The sequence below is a fragment of the Engystomops pustulosus genome, chromosome 7, assembly GCF_040894005.1.
Source record: "Engystomops pustulosus chromosome 7, aEngPut4.maternal, whole genome shotgun sequence".
Taxonomy (NCBI): domain Eukaryota; kingdom Metazoa; phylum Chordata; class Amphibia; order Anura; family Leptodactylidae; genus Engystomops; species Engystomops pustulosus.
Genome location: NC_092417.1, coordinates 92,570,950 through 92,588,769, shown reverse-complemented (window position 1 = coordinate 92,588,769; position 17,820 = coordinate 92,570,950). Strand labels below are relative to the sequence as shown.

The 17,820-nt window shown below is 41.1% G+C and overlaps 1 protein-coding gene and 1 long non-coding RNA gene across 2 annotated transcripts in view; one reads left to right on the top strand and one right to left on the bottom strand.

Annotated features, from left to right (window-relative positions):
• The window catches only part of PEPD (peptidase D), a 185,381-nt gene that overhangs the window by 98,956 nt on the left and 68,605 nt on the right, over positions 1-17,820 (top strand). The window lies entirely within an intron of this gene.
• LOC140070584 (uncharacterized) overlaps positions 1-17,820 on the bottom strand; it is a 67,495-nt gene that overhangs the window by 48,774 nt on the left and 901 nt on the right. The window lies entirely within an intron of this gene.

Below are 17,820 nucleotides of genomic sequence, written 5' to 3'. Positions count from 1 at the left end.
AGTAAGATTGACTCCCAATGTGTGTCTTTAAAAAAAAATCTCACTTTATGCAGCTACGTCACTGAAACAATGAAAAAGTTGGAAAGTTTGCCAAACAATATGCCAGGCCTGATTTTTGCACCAAGGGGTTAAAATGAAAATAAACCCACTCTTAAAAAAAAGAAAAGGCAACTGAACTTACATTTATATATATTAACTGTCATCATTCAGAAAGAGCAATTACTTCTTTACTGACATCGGAAGTCTTATCTTCTGTAGAAACTTTGTTCTGGTTTCTTTAGAAAGTCTTGGATATTTTAAGATGGAGAGAGAAGAGGAAAGACTTTTGGTCCCATAATAGTCTCCTAATGATTGTGGGAGAAGTGATTTTTGTAGATTGCTGCCTGGTTTTTCATTTAGGACTTGCTCAATGTATTGTACTCGCCTCTTTTCGGAGCTGATATATTGAATGACCCCAGGGGAGAACTTCTCTGTGTTTATTTGTTTTGTTCCTTTCTGTATTTTGTTGAAGAGACATATGGTGCACACTGCAGAGTGGGCGTCTGGGTACCTCTGCGAATTATGGCCAGAGATAATATGTTTTGAAGCAGAGTTGTGTGATTGTAGTTTTTTCTTGTGATAATGTTTTGTTTGGTCGCTGACCTTTCTAGTTGAAAGAGTATATTAGAAGACATTACTTAGAAAAATGGCTTCTCTGTTGAAAAACCAGTCTATATCCATTGCACCAACTGGATAGAAGATTTAACATTCACTTAAGTTTATCAGGAAGTCATACATCAGGATTCTTAAGAAAAAAGACCCTATTAGGCCAAGTCGCTGTTATAGATCTCTGTTATACCCTTTATTTTAGAATGAGAAGAAAGTAAAGTAAATATAGCAATGACAAGTGTCTGCGACAGGTGACGGAGCCACAGAGAGAAATCAGTCCGCAGGCTCATTCAGAGGTAGGACAGTGAAGGGCTCAGTCACTTTCACTATTGTTGGCCAGAAAAAAGGAGCTCATTTCCTAAGAGTCGCGTTGCGCACTTTCGTCAGACTGTTCACCTTTTTCAGGGCTAAAACAGATATTTAAGAAGCGTGTATGCTAGGATTGTGGTGCAGCTGAGCTGGCTTAGATGCAACACAAATTGGGGGGCGTGCCGTTGGACAGTCTGACTGATGGTTTTCAGAACAACTATGTGAATGCGATGGAGAGGCCCAAATTATGGAGAGACCTTACAATGCAGGATCTGGAATTTTTCATGTTTAGTAAATTAGCAAACATTGTGTTTAACATGGTCATTATTAGAATATTAAGGACATACTTGGGGGGGATGTTAAATTTATTTATTTTAACAGAAACCCACACCAAAGCAAAATGTGAACAAAGTTAAAAGGGCCCGAACGCTTTCCACATAAATTGATTGCTATTTTATCCTTTGACAGATTGTCAGGATTTCTGGATTGTTGTGTGGCAGATTATCAGATTTTCTTTTAATATGAGTATCTGTTAAAATTTCCACATGCAGTTGTAACATAATTGAAAATAGAACTTTGCCTAATTATTGGCTTTAGTTAATGCACATTTAATTGGTTACAGTCAGAGACAGTTGCCTATTTCTGCATTTTTGAGAAAAAAATTGCTAGCAGCGTTTTAATTAAAGATGGATTAGCTAATAAGACAACAGGCCAATCAATCTGCCACAGGATAGCCGTGATCTCATTAATAACCATGGATAAAGAAATGAACCATATACATTGCGCTGACTGACTGGTGTCAGCAATATGGTGCTGTATGCGTGGGAGAGGCAAGATACGGAAGTAAAATTATTTTCTTTTTCATTGTTTAAAAATAGGCAAATTCATAAAACTTATTTACCTAATTATTACTGAGAATCTGCTTTTCTGAAGGGAATACTATGGGTTATTGGCTCCCCTTAGTGGTTACATTTGTATGAAAGCTGAAATGAGGTTTAGCCGTGTTCTGACGAGTAGATTAAAAGAATGTAATATATAAATATTTCACTTCAGACGTGCCTGCTTTTTTCCCCAAGAACAGTGCCACATCTACCTCCAGTCTTTGTGTGGTATTACACATTATCCTCATTCTTTTCAGTGGAGTTGGGCTTCAAATACAACCTGTCAAAAAGTGTAAGTCTTGTTCTGGAAGAATGTAGCCATGTTTTTATGGTTTTGTACTAACCCTTTAAATTCCCTGCATATTTAGTCTTTGTGTGCCCCTTCTTGCTGATGCATGGTCCTTTTTTATGTTTAATTATTGTTTTTTTTTGTTCTGTTGCCGCCCGCCTAGCTGAAAATTATTGTTCCTATAAATGAATTATTTTCTTGTGTTGCAGCCGGGGCTGCCACTAGAGTTTAATAAATTATTTTATCATGGAATCTATGCAGAGGGAGATGATGTATATATGCAGTTCTGCACAAATAACTACGGTACATTTACATTTTTATTTTACTGAACAAAAACCCTACAATATACTACAGAAATACGGTAAGAATTTGAGGGATGATAGAATAGCCAGATACCTTAACCCAAATGACCTCCAAAGACATTCCCCCCACCTTAACTAGAGATAAGATGCTTCCTTTTTTGTGTGAAAAAAACTGACTGTGATGTATTTCCTGAATTTTCTTTAAATTCTATTTGAGTTTTTGTATGCACCAGTGTATATGTTGTTGGGTTGGATGAAATACAGGCAATCTCTGGGTTATGTACAAGATAGGTTCTTTAGGTTTGCTCTTAAAATTTGTATTCCATTTGGAACAGGTATATTTTATAATTGTAACTACAGACAAATATTATTTTTTCCCAGTGACAATTAGATTTTCAATATTTTTGTATTGTCATAGAAAAAGAATTATCAATAAAACGTCATTATTACAGCTGATCATTGCAACTTAGGACTACAGTAAAGCATCCAGAGAACTTCACCAGAGGTCACAGTGGATAGAAAGGCCCATCTGTAATTAGGGGTCATCTGTAAGTCAGGTGTCCCTAAAGCGGTTTTCCCAAGAAAGAAAATTCTCAAATCTCAATCCCCTAGTGATTATAAAGATAATTTTAACCATTTACTTTACAATTTTACTCCTGTTTTAGCTCCTATCACTCAGTGATGGTCAGTTTAAGATTCCAGGGTGTGGATAGGGACTCTCTAAGCAGTCACATTATGATCCATCTAGTTCTTTGGGGTGACAATGTGGTTAGATTATCAGGGTACATGTTTATATATACTTCCATTTAGCTTCTTAACATTGTACTAATATCTGACACATAGAAAGAGAGATGAGACAGATCAGAGAAGAGATCCATGAGATGTCTATTACACACAATGACACAGTCAGCTAAATCTGCTGTGCCTTCCTCCCCAGATAAATAACTTATCTGCCTGTAGCTTGTAGTTCTTACACTGTGTACATGCCTGCAAGAAGTCAGTGGGGCAAATTTACTTACCCGGTCCATTCGCGTTCCAGCGGCGGCTTCTCCGCTCTGGATTCGGGTCCGGCCGGGATTTAATAAGGTAGTTCTTCCGCCGTCCACCAGGTGGCGCTGCTGCGCTGAAAGTAAACTCATCGCGCCGGAATGCACCGAGCTGGACCAGGTGAAGGTAAGCGGTCCTTATGCGACACATTTTCGGTTTTTAAATGCGGCGGTTTTTCCGAATACGTCGGGTTTTCGTTCGGCCACGCCCCCCGATTTCCGTCGCGCGCATGCCAGCGCCGATGCGCCACAATCCGATCGCGTGCGCCAAAATCCCGGGGCAATTTAAGTACAAGCGGCGCAAAACGGAAATATTCGGGTAACACGTCGGGAAAACGCGAATCGGGCCCTTAATAAATGACCCCCAGTGTCTGTGTATCAGTGTGAACTCTGTACTGGAATTCAGGGGGAGGAGCTAGAGGCAGAGAGCAGAGCATATCTCCGCTCCATGGCCATCAGACAAAAAAACAAGAAGGCTGCCGACCCTAGAGTCAAAAGTTACTGGGTTGTGTCTAGGGGGTACTGAAATTGTCTACACCAGTACTGATAGAGACAGGTTGGACTTGTATCTGTGAAATGCTTTACTTTTGTAAATAACAGTGAATTAGAGAATGTGTTAACTTGTTATCCCGAGTACATTTGGGAAACTTGCCTTGGTGAGAATAACCCTTTAGGTCGAGGACCGCCTGTACAAAGAACATGGCAGGCACAGCCAAAATTGGCAGTAAGGTCTCTATTAATAGTACTGAGCCAACACATTTCAAAACACTATTGCAAATTTAAAAGAAGAATAAAAGATCTTTATTCAATACAAAAGACAAAATGCACACGAGACACGAGGCATGCAGCCAGGAATTGTGACTTTTTCCCCTCTTATGCCACCTCCAAGCGGGCATGGAAGGGTGTGAAAGGTGCATACCCAACTGGAGACCATAATAGCGCAATTCTACACCAGACAGGTAGAAGATTGATACATTTTCCCCTCATCTCAGACACACTAGTGAGTACAAGCCAAAGGTCATATCTCTTGTGTTTTTTTTCCAAGTCTAGGAATTTAATATAATACTACAATGCTGCAAACTTCATCCTGCTTCATTTTATAGGTTTATCCATTTCTTTTCATATGTAGTTATTCAACTCTTGAGTTGTGCAGGGACTGAGACTTTTCTTTCTTGTGCCCACTGCGTAAAAAGGTTTGTCTTGCTTAGGTTACTATAATGATATACTTTTATCTATGCAGCCAGGGCAAGGTCTGCAAATGTACAAGGGATGGCCTTTTTGGCTTGGGATTATAAAGGGATCTTTATTAATAAAGGACAAGGTAGTTCAAATAGGACAACTCCTAAGTAGAGTCTAGTCCTTTATTACAAATCAATGTCGTCCATTTTTGTTTTACAAAATTGTCCCATGGTAAGATTAATAGAAAAAAATATTTTTCTCCATTCAAGGTCATTTATTCTAAAAAGTGTTGCCCCTGCTTTTTTTTTTTCATTTTAATATGTCTGGAAATGTATAAATGTGTACTGGGAATATTTTTGTTTGGTATTCTTCATAGAACAGTTTATTGAAGTAAGAGAACAAATTGGCAAAAACGTTTAGAACATAAAATATTTAATTTGTTTTCAGATTTATGCCATATTTATACCATGTTCAACCATCTTGATCCTTATGCTTCTAGATAACAGCCAATGGTGGTGGGGGAAAGCCAGGAGAGTCTATGCACATGAGATAATAATCAGATCCTGGCAGAATCAGCAGGTTTATGAATTTCATTCAGTGTGCAAAACCACTATGAATGGGTTGCGTGTGTTAAAAAACAGAAGAAAAAGTCCTTCTTGTCCCTCACAATGGCTCTAGTGGCCATACCAGAAGTAATAATAATTGTGTATGTCATGTGCCAATACTTTCCTTTTAATGTGATAGCCGTGACCAGGGAATAGAAGACTAGAGAAGCAGACTATCACCACCAAAGCCAGAGATTTTTTTTAATGTCTTGCCCTGCTAAACCACTGTTTTCTCCTCCCTGTGTCTTTTAGCCTTTGCATTGTAAAGGTTGAAATTCATGGATAAAACTGCAGCACTAATGAAGTTAGTTTGTGCTGTTGGTTTTGCCTGTCAGGGTGCGTTCACATGTTGCAGTTAAAACTGCATCGCAATCAGCTTTGAGGTGGTTTTAGGTGCAGTTTTGTCAATTGAACAGGTGAAAGACAAGTGTCAAATGTTTTACACAGTACCTTGCTGGGACATTGAGAGCTCTGTTACATCATTCGGCAGGGTAATGTCATCTAAGGTCCTTTACTCCCTAGAATTTGCAAAATCTACCCCATGTATGTAGGGGGGTAATGGAGCTTACAACATCACCCTGCTCACATGACATGCAGAGCTGAATGGTGAGAAGAGACTCACAACTTTATGCTATATGGGGATGTAAGGGAAACATTTTTTAGCTAAAAGAAGGGTGGCATTTAGTTAATCGGACTATATAGGAACTTGTCAGAGTTTGTGATTTTAAATTTAAACAGTTAACAATTAGAGATGAGCAAGCACTAAAATGCTCGAGTGCTCGTTATTCGAGACGAACTTTTCCAGATGCTCGAGTGCTCGTCTCGAATAACGAGCCCCATTGAAGTCAATGGGAGACTCGAGCATTTTTCAAAGGAACCATGGTTCGGAAATAAAATGTGTTAATTAATTGAAAAAGAATGTCTTCTGATAAGTTAGCAGATGTATGCAAACATCTGCAATCTATTCTTCACTGTTCCGCGCGTATATTATCTCCCGACAAGTTAACAGATGTGAAGAACAGTGAAGAATAGAATAAAAACAGTGACCACATGATCATTTAAGTGAAAAACACAGTGAAGAATAGATTGCAGATGTTCTGCACATCTGCTTACTTGACGGGAGATACGCTGTCCCGGGATCCGCTGCTCTTCTTCCACTGAAGTCTCCCCGATGTCTCCGTGCCCCGATGTCTCCGTGCCCCGATGTCTCCGTGCCCATATGTCTCCGTGCCCATATGTCTCCGTGCCCATATGTCTCCGTGCCCATATGTCTCCGTGCCCCGATGTCTCCGTGCCCATATGTCTCCGTGCCCCGATGTCTCCGTGCCCATATGTCTCCGTGCCCATATGTCTCCGTGCCCCGATGTCTCCGTGCCCATATGTCTCCGTGCCCCGATGTCTCCGTGCCCCGATGTCTCCGTGCCCCGATGTCTCCGTGCCCATATGTCTCCGTGCCCCAATGTCTCCGTGCCCATATGTCTCCGTGCCCCGATGTCTCCGTGCCCATATGTCTCCGTGCCCCGATGTCTCCGTGCCCCGATGTCTCCGTGCCCCGATGTCTCCGTGCCCATATGTCTCCGTGCCCATATGTCTCCGTGCCCATATGTCTCCGTGCCCATATGTCTCCGTGCCCATATGTCTCCGTGCCCATATGTCTCCGTGCCCCGATGTCGCCGCTCCCCGATGTCTCCGTGCCGCTGCCCGATGTCTCTGTGCTGCTCCCCGGTGTCTCTGTGCTGCTCCCTTGTGTCTCCGTCCTGCTCACCGTGTTCTGCAATGTCTTCTTCACACATATATATTGTTCTTCACATACTATTTTGTTCGCACCGTTCCGCGCGTATCTTCCGACAAGTAAGCAGATGTGCCGAACATCTGTAATCTATTCTTCACTGTGTTCTTCACTGTGTTTTTCACTTAAATGATCCTGTGTTCACTGTGTTCACTGTTTTTATTCTATTCTTCATTGTTCTTTTTTCACTGTGTTTTTTTAATTAAATGCTCGATCTCGAGCAGGGGAAATACTCGTCCGAGCAACGAGCCGTCTCGAGTACCTTAATGCTCGAACGAGCATCAAGCTCGGACGAGCATGTTCGCTCATCTCTATTAACAATATGAATGAGTTCAGTGTCATACTTTACCCAAGTGTGGAACTTTACCCATGGGTGCTACTGTATTACGTGCCATAATATGGCACTGTGTGCAGGGCTTTTCTCTTTGGTATTTGGATTTCTCGCTGTTCAGGAGCCAGCATACAGCTCTTCACAACCCTTTATAGAAGATTGATATGTTTTGTATGTGTTGTCACTTTGTTATGGTGATCTCCTGTTGTTAACACCCTGCAATAGAACTATACACAGCGCGGCTCCGCTGTAAGGAGAGGGAAGTGTCAGCGCTATCGGGCATTGACGCTGTAATTAGTTATTTTGTAGACAGGTGCTCAATACACCTCTCTAGGCTGCCGTCAGGATTTGAGATTTATTTTGTCCTGTTTTTATCCCTCCCCCTTATTTTATGACATCTACATAATTCTCCGCTCAGCTCACAACCAACACACTTTTGCAATGTAACATATTCACTGTCTGTAAAATATGTTACATTTTAGCTTTCATAGTTGTTCTGTTAAATTTGCTGAGAGTTTTTGAGTATGATTGAAGTTGTAAAACAAATGCTAGGTTATTGGTTTTTATATGATGCGTAAATTGAGTAACCAATCGGTAAAGAGCATTTGGAACATTAAAGGGAACCTACCACCGCATATCTACCTATAAAGGTAGATAGGGTGGTAGGTGGATCTATAGGACTTGAGGATAGCCCTTTTAAGGGCTAATCCTCACGTCCCTGCAATAGTTTGGAAACTTTTATTGAGCAAATATGTACATTTTTGAACGCGGCTACTGAGGCGTGGAGTAGCCGGAGCTGAGGCCACACATCGCGGCTACTCCACGCCCCAGTAGCCTCTTTATTCTGCCTACCAAAAATCTTTGGCGCAAAGCTCCTCGTAGTAACAATCCTGCCTTCTGCGCATGCGCAGTGGCTCCGAAGCCACAACCTGCTGTTATGCGCATGTGCTGACGGCAGGATTATCGCACAAGGGCGCGCAGCTACAAGGAGCTGCACGGCAAAGATTTTTGGTAGGGGGAACAAAGAGGCTACTGGGGCGTGGAGTAGCTGCAACGTGTGGCCTGTCTAAAAGAGGTGACTTTTACAATAGCAAGCAGAAGGAATATGTGAATTAGGTTTCCAGGGTGAGAATAGAAAAAATATTTTTCCAGTGCTACCTTAGAGGAAATCAACCAGGGAACTTACCCATAGATTCAGGCACTGTGACTGTGGTAATCTTCTTATATTTATTTATCATGCATGGCGTTCTTCCTTATAAAATCAATTCCTGGGGTTGTTACCAGAGCCTCTCTGTGCTGTAGCTTCACATGCTGTTATACTGTGCAAGAGGCAGAGGAAGGGGGGAAGTGCTCGGAGAGCAGGGGGAGAGATTTTCATGGTAGATTTCCTTTAAATAAGGCAGCACCCTATAAATGAATGCTTGACTTTAAGGGAGCCTAGTTGAGCAATAATATCCAAACCAGTATGTTGCTCGAAAGAGGAATAGACTCCTGACTGCTACTCTGAGGATTCTGGGTAAGGAATATTTAAATATGTTTTCAAGGATGGAGAAAGGTAGGGCAAAGATAATCTCCATATTACTAGAATTCTATAGTAATGAACGCTGGGGAAGTCACCTGCTCTACTCTACCTGATGTAAAGTATCATTCGTTATCACTACATCACTCTCTTTGTTTCCCTTAACACTGGTGTAATTTTCTGCTCCTATCATAGCATAGCCCCTAGTTTTGTTGCCCCCTGCTGTGATCATTTGGTCAAGTGTTTTGCTTGTATAATGTACATCTAAGATATTATAAGACTTCTTGTATTCACATACTAACTACTAGTTATAATGATTATATGCTGTGACTAGGGCACCATGGTGATGTTTCTACGCTTCTAAAGCCGAGATGTCAAGTATCCATATTGCCCCAAGAAATATCTACATCGTTTTAGCAAAGTTAGAACTGACAGGGATTTAGATTTTCTGTCTTTGCCAGAAGCGAGGTGAAGATGGCCAAAAAGGTAAATAAGGAGTTTTGGTAGAAGGACCATCATATTTCTCAAGATCCCTCCTCTAAAGAGTGATAATATATTTTTTGTCTCATTTATTTTAGGCTGTGTGTCTAGCTCTTTACTGTCCAATTAATTGTCAATATAAGATATCATTGACTACAATTCTTCAGTCATTATACAGTATAGTTTTATAAAAAAAGATAGAACAAAATATATAATTTAACTTTTTTAATGTGAGTTGCTGATGAGTACAAGTTCCATATATTTTTAAGGATTTTTCTTCACAACTATAACGGCATGAGTTCCCCTTGATAGTAGAACCTACCCAGAATCACAGAACAAATGTAATTATTGTTAATTGACTACTCAAGATCTGGATAGATCTTTTGTGCAAATGCACACAGTGCCACCTGTGTGAATGGGCTATAAGTGGTATTGCAGCTTAGGTTATTTTACTAAAATATTAATTACATTTTATTAAAATGTAATGAAAGGAGACTATGTACAAAGTTGGTGATGACTTGGTTGGTTGCTGCACTTGGGTCACCCTCACTCCAAGTGGACACCGAGGGGAGCAGGAAGTGTATTAACTATTGCCTATGGCAGGTTCCTCGCTCAGGTCATAATGCAATTCCATGTCGGGCCACAACTAGTGTAGAGTTTATTTGGGTGCTCGATTTTAGGAATATATTGGGCACATTGTGTGCTCGGAGAGGGGGAGTATTGAGACGGACACACAACGCATCCAGTTGTGTGCATTTAACCCTTTCTCTTTGCTTGTCATCACTTTTTCAGTCTAGTGGTAATGAACTCAGACTAATGTCTTTGATATCATGTCCTGTAAATCTGTCAAGGTAACCAATGTTCCTATTATGTCCTGTGCTGGGAGCCAGTATAGCACAGGTTGTAGGATGAACCTTCTCTTTATTTCCTGTACTACTTGAACCCATCAGAGGCTTCATAATATTGTAACTTGCAGTGTTTTTTTCCTTAAGTCTATTTTATTCAAGTTCTTGCTTAGTTTAACAGCCCTTCTGTACATTACCTGAGGGCTAGATATAAGTGGGCTTCCCTCTAGGGCTCCCTATGAATCCTTCACCTTCCAGGGCTGTCAGTCAGATCTTATATTGGGGATAGTCTACAAAGGCTCTTGTCCCATACCTCGCCTGTGCTGTGCCAAGATTTTAATCACCTCAATAAATTAATGATGCTCTTTTTAAATCCAAGTGTTGCTGAAGGTACGAGATGATAGGTTTGGGACCTGCTAACGTGGAATATAGATTGCACTAATGAGGCCTAATGCGACGATTGCGTTGGTTTTAATAAAACTGATATCCAGACAAGGTGACAGGTTTATAACTTGGGGGTTTTCTTAAGCAATAATCTCATTATCGTGGACGTCTGCTCCTCTTCTCACCATGTCTTGTACTGTGTCAGATGTGGATTTTGCGGAACAATTAAAGCCTTGTAATCAGTTTAAGGAGTGATGCTTCAGACGGGGGAGATACAGTAAAGCTTGTTTTTATATTAGTAGACATGTTTTATATCTTACGAGTCTGTATGAATAAAGGTTCACAGTGAAATACTCTGATGTGATATCTAGATGTCATTTTTATGACTATTTCTTAGTACTTATGTCATAATAATATTTTGTGTACACAGCTTCCATTCTGCAGTGTCTAGCCCATTGTTTAGTATCTTGTGTAGTATATTGTTTGATAATGATGGTGTGCTGCACAGGGCTCTGTCTGTGAGCTCCTATGGAGAGCACTCTCTGTGACCCTGCACCGTAATGATGACATGCAGCCACTAGGAGAAGCTGGAGGAAGAGGGTGGGGGAGGTTTTTGTATATGTGTGTATGTGTATATGGCCATGTATATGTGTGTGTATGTGTATATATATATATATACACTCACTGTGCCCCAACACAGATGCTGAATATATGTGTATGTAGTGTAAATATAGGGGGAGTTTCTGGTGTAGAAGCACTGAAATGATCGCAGTTTCTTGCTCACTGCGGCTGCGGCTACTCCACCCCATATGGGCGTGAAGGGGTGCATCTGTGGATGGGCATGGGGCGTTCCTATCTGTGCCTGCTTCCTTACTATAGAAGTAAGATTTTTCTGCAGCCGCCCAAATGATTCATCTGGAGGTCTAAGCTTCCTGATGTATCTGGCGGGATGGGGGTGGGCATGGCGTCTAACACATGCTGGCACACAAGCGCCAGTGTATGATAAATCTCCCCCATAGTGTCTGGGTTGGGTCACAGTGTATTTACAGTGCCTGTGTTGGGGCGCAGTGTGTATATAGTGTCTGTTGGGGCACAGTGAATGTATGTATGTGTATATATATGTATGTATATATATATATATATATATATATATGTATATATATGTATATGTATGTATGTATACATGTATGTGTATATACGAGGGTGGTACAATAACCTGAGGGAAGTTGGTGTTATCATTGTGTCTGCCATCTATCAAACGACGGCAAAACAAATTGCAGACTGATAGCTTAGTTTGAATTTGGCAGCCATTTGAGTAAAACGTTTTTCATGTTTTTCGCTAAGATGGAAAAAGAGTAGTATCGTTCGCTAATTCGCTTTTTGTTTTTGGGTGGGAAAAAATGCGGCAGACATGGTTACTGAGGAAATTATTCAAAAAGTCATGATACTCTCTGATCGACGAACAAAAGTGCGCGGAGTAGCAGAGGCTGTAGGTGTGTCGACTGTAACTGCAATTTATATTTTACATGATATGTTGGCAATGAAAAAATTGTTGGCCTGGTGGGTGCCGCTATTGATCACGGTGGACAACAAGCGGATGCAGCTGTTAACTTCAAAGCAGTGTTTGGAGCAATTTAAGCGAGAACCGAAGGAGTTTTTGCGTCCATTTTTCTGGGAGACTCTGCTCCAAAGAAGGCGAAGAAGGTCTCATCAGCCGGAAAGGTCATGGTGACAATTTTTTGGGATGCGAAAGGCGTCATCCTCATGGATTTTTTAGAAATAGGAAGAACGATCACTGGATAATACTACAGCGAGTTATTGCACCGCTTCAACAAAATATTGAAGGAGACACAGCCGCACTTGGCGAAAAAGAAGGTGCTGTTTCAACACGATAATGCACCAGCACATTCATCCGGAATTGTCGGCGCCAAACTGCATGAATTGCGTTATGAATTGATGTCGCACCCCTGTGTTCACCCAGTCTGGCTCCCTGCGACCTTTTCTTGTTCCCTAACATGAAGAAATGGCTCGGGGGGGGGGGGGGAGAATTTAGCTCAAACTAGGAAATCATCGCCGAGACCGGGGCATATTTTGGAGAGTTTGACAGCCTATTTTTTGGAGGGGTTAAAAAAAATGGAAGGAACGTTGGGAGAAGTGTATCTTTCTAAAAGGGGACTATTTCTAACACGGGTACTTATTGAACCGCCCTTCCGGCACCTCCATGCCAGGTTGGGGGGGGGGGAATGTTAATGTCCCTGCATCGGCGCACTTGTAGAAAAACACAGAGTGCTGCCCTGACGAAGTACATCTGGACCGCCTTGGCTTCGCCCCTAGGGTTGTTGGGGGCTATCATACACCAGTGCGCAAGCACGACGTCCATAGAGTCTGTGTTGGGGCGCTGCATATATATAGTGTCTGTGTCCACCTTAAAGAAATATACATATTTGTATATTACAATAACACACATTTATATACTTATATTCATACACATACAGTATCTGCAATCATGCAAGTTTATACAATCTTACACACACTTATACACACATATATGCACAGAATATGCGTGTATACACACATACAATATAGAGCATATACACATCACATTTACAGATATATGCAGCAAATACATACATTACATACATGCAATATCATACACACACACAATGGGGCTCATTTACTAAGGGTCTGCTGCTCACTTTCATCAGACTGTTCATCTTTTTCGGGGATTACACGGGTTGTACTTCTTAAATACTCAGCGCAGACATTTATTAAGTGTTTGCATTTTTGGCATTTTATGGCACAGCTGCGCTGGCTTCCATGCAACACATTTAGGGGGCGTGCCTTCGGAGCGCGGGATTTAACTTTCAAATTGTGTTGCAAGCCCAAGCACTTAGATGCCCCACTAAAAAGATGGCGAACTCCGGCGGACCTCAGCGGGGAAGCGACACATGCAAGATGTTGGGCACACAATTTTTGTGAATCGCGGCACAGTGCATTATCGGTGAACTCCTGCGGCACTGTAAGTAAATTTGCCCCAGTATGTTTACACCACACACACCCATACATACATACAGAGTTTACATAGTAGATGGCAGGAAGTAGAGATGAGAGATTCATGGCCCCCATAGAGGTCTAAGGGACCTGGTCAGCATGTGGTTAGAACACAGTGTCAAGTGTATTAGCCCTTATGCCGGATCTCCCTCATACTGTGGGCCCCATAGTAGCTGCTATGGCTCCTACCCCTGTAGTTACGCCCCTATCCTGGTGCTGTGTTTCTCTTCATTGTTTGGTGCTGTATTTTTATATTGAGCTCTATCCTGGTATTTCTGTTTTGTGGCTCTGGTTTTATATTTATGTACTGCACTATTACAATAATTCACGGCAGACACTATTATGTGATTTGAAAGACAATGTACATTTTTTAATTAAATGGGGTGGGGGGATTCTCTGTTTATGATGAAATTAGTTATTGGGATGCATTGTCTAGACCAGTGATGGCAAACCTTTCAGAGATCGAGTGCCCAAACTACAACCAGAATCCACTTATTTACCATGAAGTGCCAACATGGCATTTCAAGCAGTAACTTATTGTTACCTGTTCTTCAACATAACTCAATTGGCTCTCCTAAGGCCACCAATGCAGTTGAAAGAAGGTGAGCAAATTCAGACCATCATTGTAGCTTCTCTCCTTAAAGAATGGTGGGTCTAGCAAGATGACCTCCAAAGACAATGCAGTTCAGTCAACACCTTCTCACTTTTCCTGCAGTTTCAAACAGCCAGTGAAGTGTTGCTTTAAAATAGCAGTGAGAGCAGCATCCCTTAATTTTCTTGGGACTGCAGAAAGATTTGGTGGATGTGGTCCTGTTTGGTGAAATTGGGGGGATGGCCTGAGTGCCCACAGAAACTGCTCCAAGTGCCACCTCTGGCACCCATGCCATAGGTTCGCCACCACTGGTCTAGACCAATCTAGTGGGATGGCACTGCACACACTATAAACTATACATCCGGAAGTACTTTTGTGATATCTTTTGAGGATGATTGATATTCTACAATTGCTATAATTAATTGGGGACATTGGGGACACTTTTCTGAGATTGGCCCTGTGGCGTAAATTACCTAGAAACTGCCCTGCATAGGGGAAACAATCTTTAGTGGACAGTCACATATTGAAGCATGTTAACCCAGCCTAATATTCCAAGTCTTTAAAGTATATTAGTAATTGCTAACCTTCATCTGCTATCAAGGTGTATCCTTACCTAATGAAAACAGCAGATTGCATCTTGCCTCGGAATACCCATCGCTTAAATTCTGCTGAACCAGATGCCGAGCTGTGAATGTGATCATTCCTGCTGCATCCTCTGGTGTTTGCACAGCATATAATGATAATTTAACACGTCCATGAATATAATTGACCTTCAGATGTTTTATTACAGAATGAAATTCTCAACTGGGGCAATGGTGGGCTTTGCATGTGGGATCAGGAATGATCAGTTGGATACAGATGGTTGCTGTAGCATGAATCTTAAATCAAAAACCACTGGACAAAATTGTAGACATTCTTAACTTAAGAATAACATTAAAAAACACAATAGCATCATAGATTTTTGGACTATTCCAGTGCCCAAGCTTTTCAGGGTAGGAATAATAAGCAAAGAAAGAAAAATACAGCAAGATCTTGGCTTCTAAATACTGAATGCTAAATACTGCATCTCCATGACTGGAACAGAGGACACCAATAAAAGTCTTTTTTAGAAGAATGTTGTTTATAATCCCATGGATGGAGGCTTCAGTGGAAAATGTATAAAGGCTTCTAAAAGGAACTGTGTGAGGTTTGTAGAGGAAAATTGCTGGTGGCTGGTTCTCTTTAAGGATTATCTACAGTATTTTTGCGGACTAAAAGAGGCACCGGATTATAAGGCGCACCATCAATAAATGCCTGCGGAAGCGTCTATGTTCATATATAAGGTTACCGGATTATAAGGCACACCTGATTATGGATCAATGACGAGCAGGTGGCAGGCCTGTGCACAGTTCAAGACAGCTGTTGTATGTAAGTACGGTATAAGGCACACTGGACTATAAGGCGCACCTTTGATTTCAGAGAAAATCAAAGGATTTTTTGTGCGCTTTAAAGTCTGAAAAATATGGTACCATCAGTTTACTGATGCATCCTAAAAAGAAATTCCTGATGATGTTATCAGGGCTTTTTTTATTATAACAACACAATTGCGGAAAAATTGTTATAAAAGTTATGCTAATTACCCTGAGGAAATTGGGCTATGTCACCTGAGAGCCTCAGGGAGCATCATATTTAATTCATGCACTACTCCTGTAGCGCTAATGGTACGGCCTACACCAATCCTTACGCTACAGGGGGAGTGCGTAAATTAAAATACTAGGCACTGTAAGGCGCTTGGGTGACATAGCCTGAGTGCCCCAGGGTTATTAGCATAACTTTTATAACTCTAGAGCCTGGGAACCTGTCATCCGGTTTTCACCTGTAAATCTGACAGGTTCTTGCAGAAATCTTACAATGGTTTATAAAGTTGTTTTGATTTTGAAAATGCATAGCTTATATTTACATAAAATGCAGTTTTAAAAAGTAGCTTGCACCCTGCCAGGAAGGGCAACCGAGTCGCAGAAGGTGTATGTTATTTTCATTAGTTCCCTCTTCCCCCCTCCCTTCTCTCTTGTGCAGAGTGCACAAGCACAGCACTAGCAAACTGGAGGAAGGGGGAATGAGGGAGCTTCTGGAGAAACTGGCCGAGCCACTCAGTGATTAACTGAAAATAGAGACAGCCCCTGTGACCAGGTTAGTGTTCTGGCAGGGTGCCAGCTACTTTTTAAAACTACATTTTATGTGAATATAACCTATGGATTTTTAAAATACAAAACAACTTTATAAACCATTTGAAGACTGCTGCAGGATGTGAAATGTGAAAACCTGGTGACAGGTTCCCTTTAATGTCACCTCTGCCCTGCTTAATCTGAATAGCCAGTTACCGGTAGTCTGCAGGTTAATATAATAAGCATCTGCAGCAGTCTTACACCTGCAATTCTTACACCCATCACAGGATAGATGTTTAGAAAACAGTTTTGGTCCCTACTGGATCGTGAAGTGGCCTCCCCAATGATCTGTTCCTCGGTGACATGTTATAGATTGGTCTCAGCAAGTAGAAAAATATGTATATGTCATTGCCATTACTAGCTGCTACTAAACAGTACATCACCACTTCTGCTTCTGGAAAGGGATTTACCTGAAAGGTATAAACATTTGCCAAAATATGTTAAATCCATCACCATTTTCTAGGTTCCCAAGACCGAGGCAGAGAATGCATGTACTTATGCAGCTCCTCCGGCTTTCTGCCTTCAGCTCACAGGCTGAGTTTGACTCACTTCAACTGGTAATATCTCCTGTACCATGGCTCCTAGAAACACAATCTCCCCTCTAATATCACATCAGGAGTATGTTTTTAGGTGAAACTCCACCGCAGATATCCATTGTTAAAGTTACAGTTCTGAGATATTATTTGTATCAGATCTGTATTTAAAAATCACATTTTTTTAAATAAAAAGCAAATATCTCTGATTCTGTTTAACCTAGAAAAACAATCCTAAAATAATATTAAAGCGGTGCCACATACTTGCTATCTGCAAGTTTTAAACCTATAAAACCTATACAATTATATGGTAGTTATGACAGTGTTATTTCCGTGGACTGACTGTTAAATAAAAAAGATTTTTAAAAATCTAACCCTTTAAAGGCAGTATAATGAATGTATTGTACGAACATTATTCAATGAGCTCCCTCTAGTGGTGTAAAAGTGGCATTATACAACTGGCTGTTCTAATGAAATGAAATGAAATTAATTACTCCTGAAAATGGTTTCTGTCTATTTACATAAAAAAATGTTTTTCCGTTTTTGTGGTGGTTAATATCTTGAGGATTAAAACAGTCTATGAAGTAGATGTAAATCTCCTACTATCTTCTGGCTCCGCTTCTCTTGTGTGACAGAGGGGCATCTATTAGCTAAATCCTTGACCCCTCTGCCATCTCTGCCCCTTCTACAGATCCACTACAACATTTTAAGTCAATAAGTAAATTTCCATTTCCCATAGCAAAACGATAGGCGGAAAAGAGTCCAAACAGGCGCGGTTACCGCTGTTCCTTGGAGCGGCAAACACTGTGAAATTTTGTGTTTTAAGCCTGCTG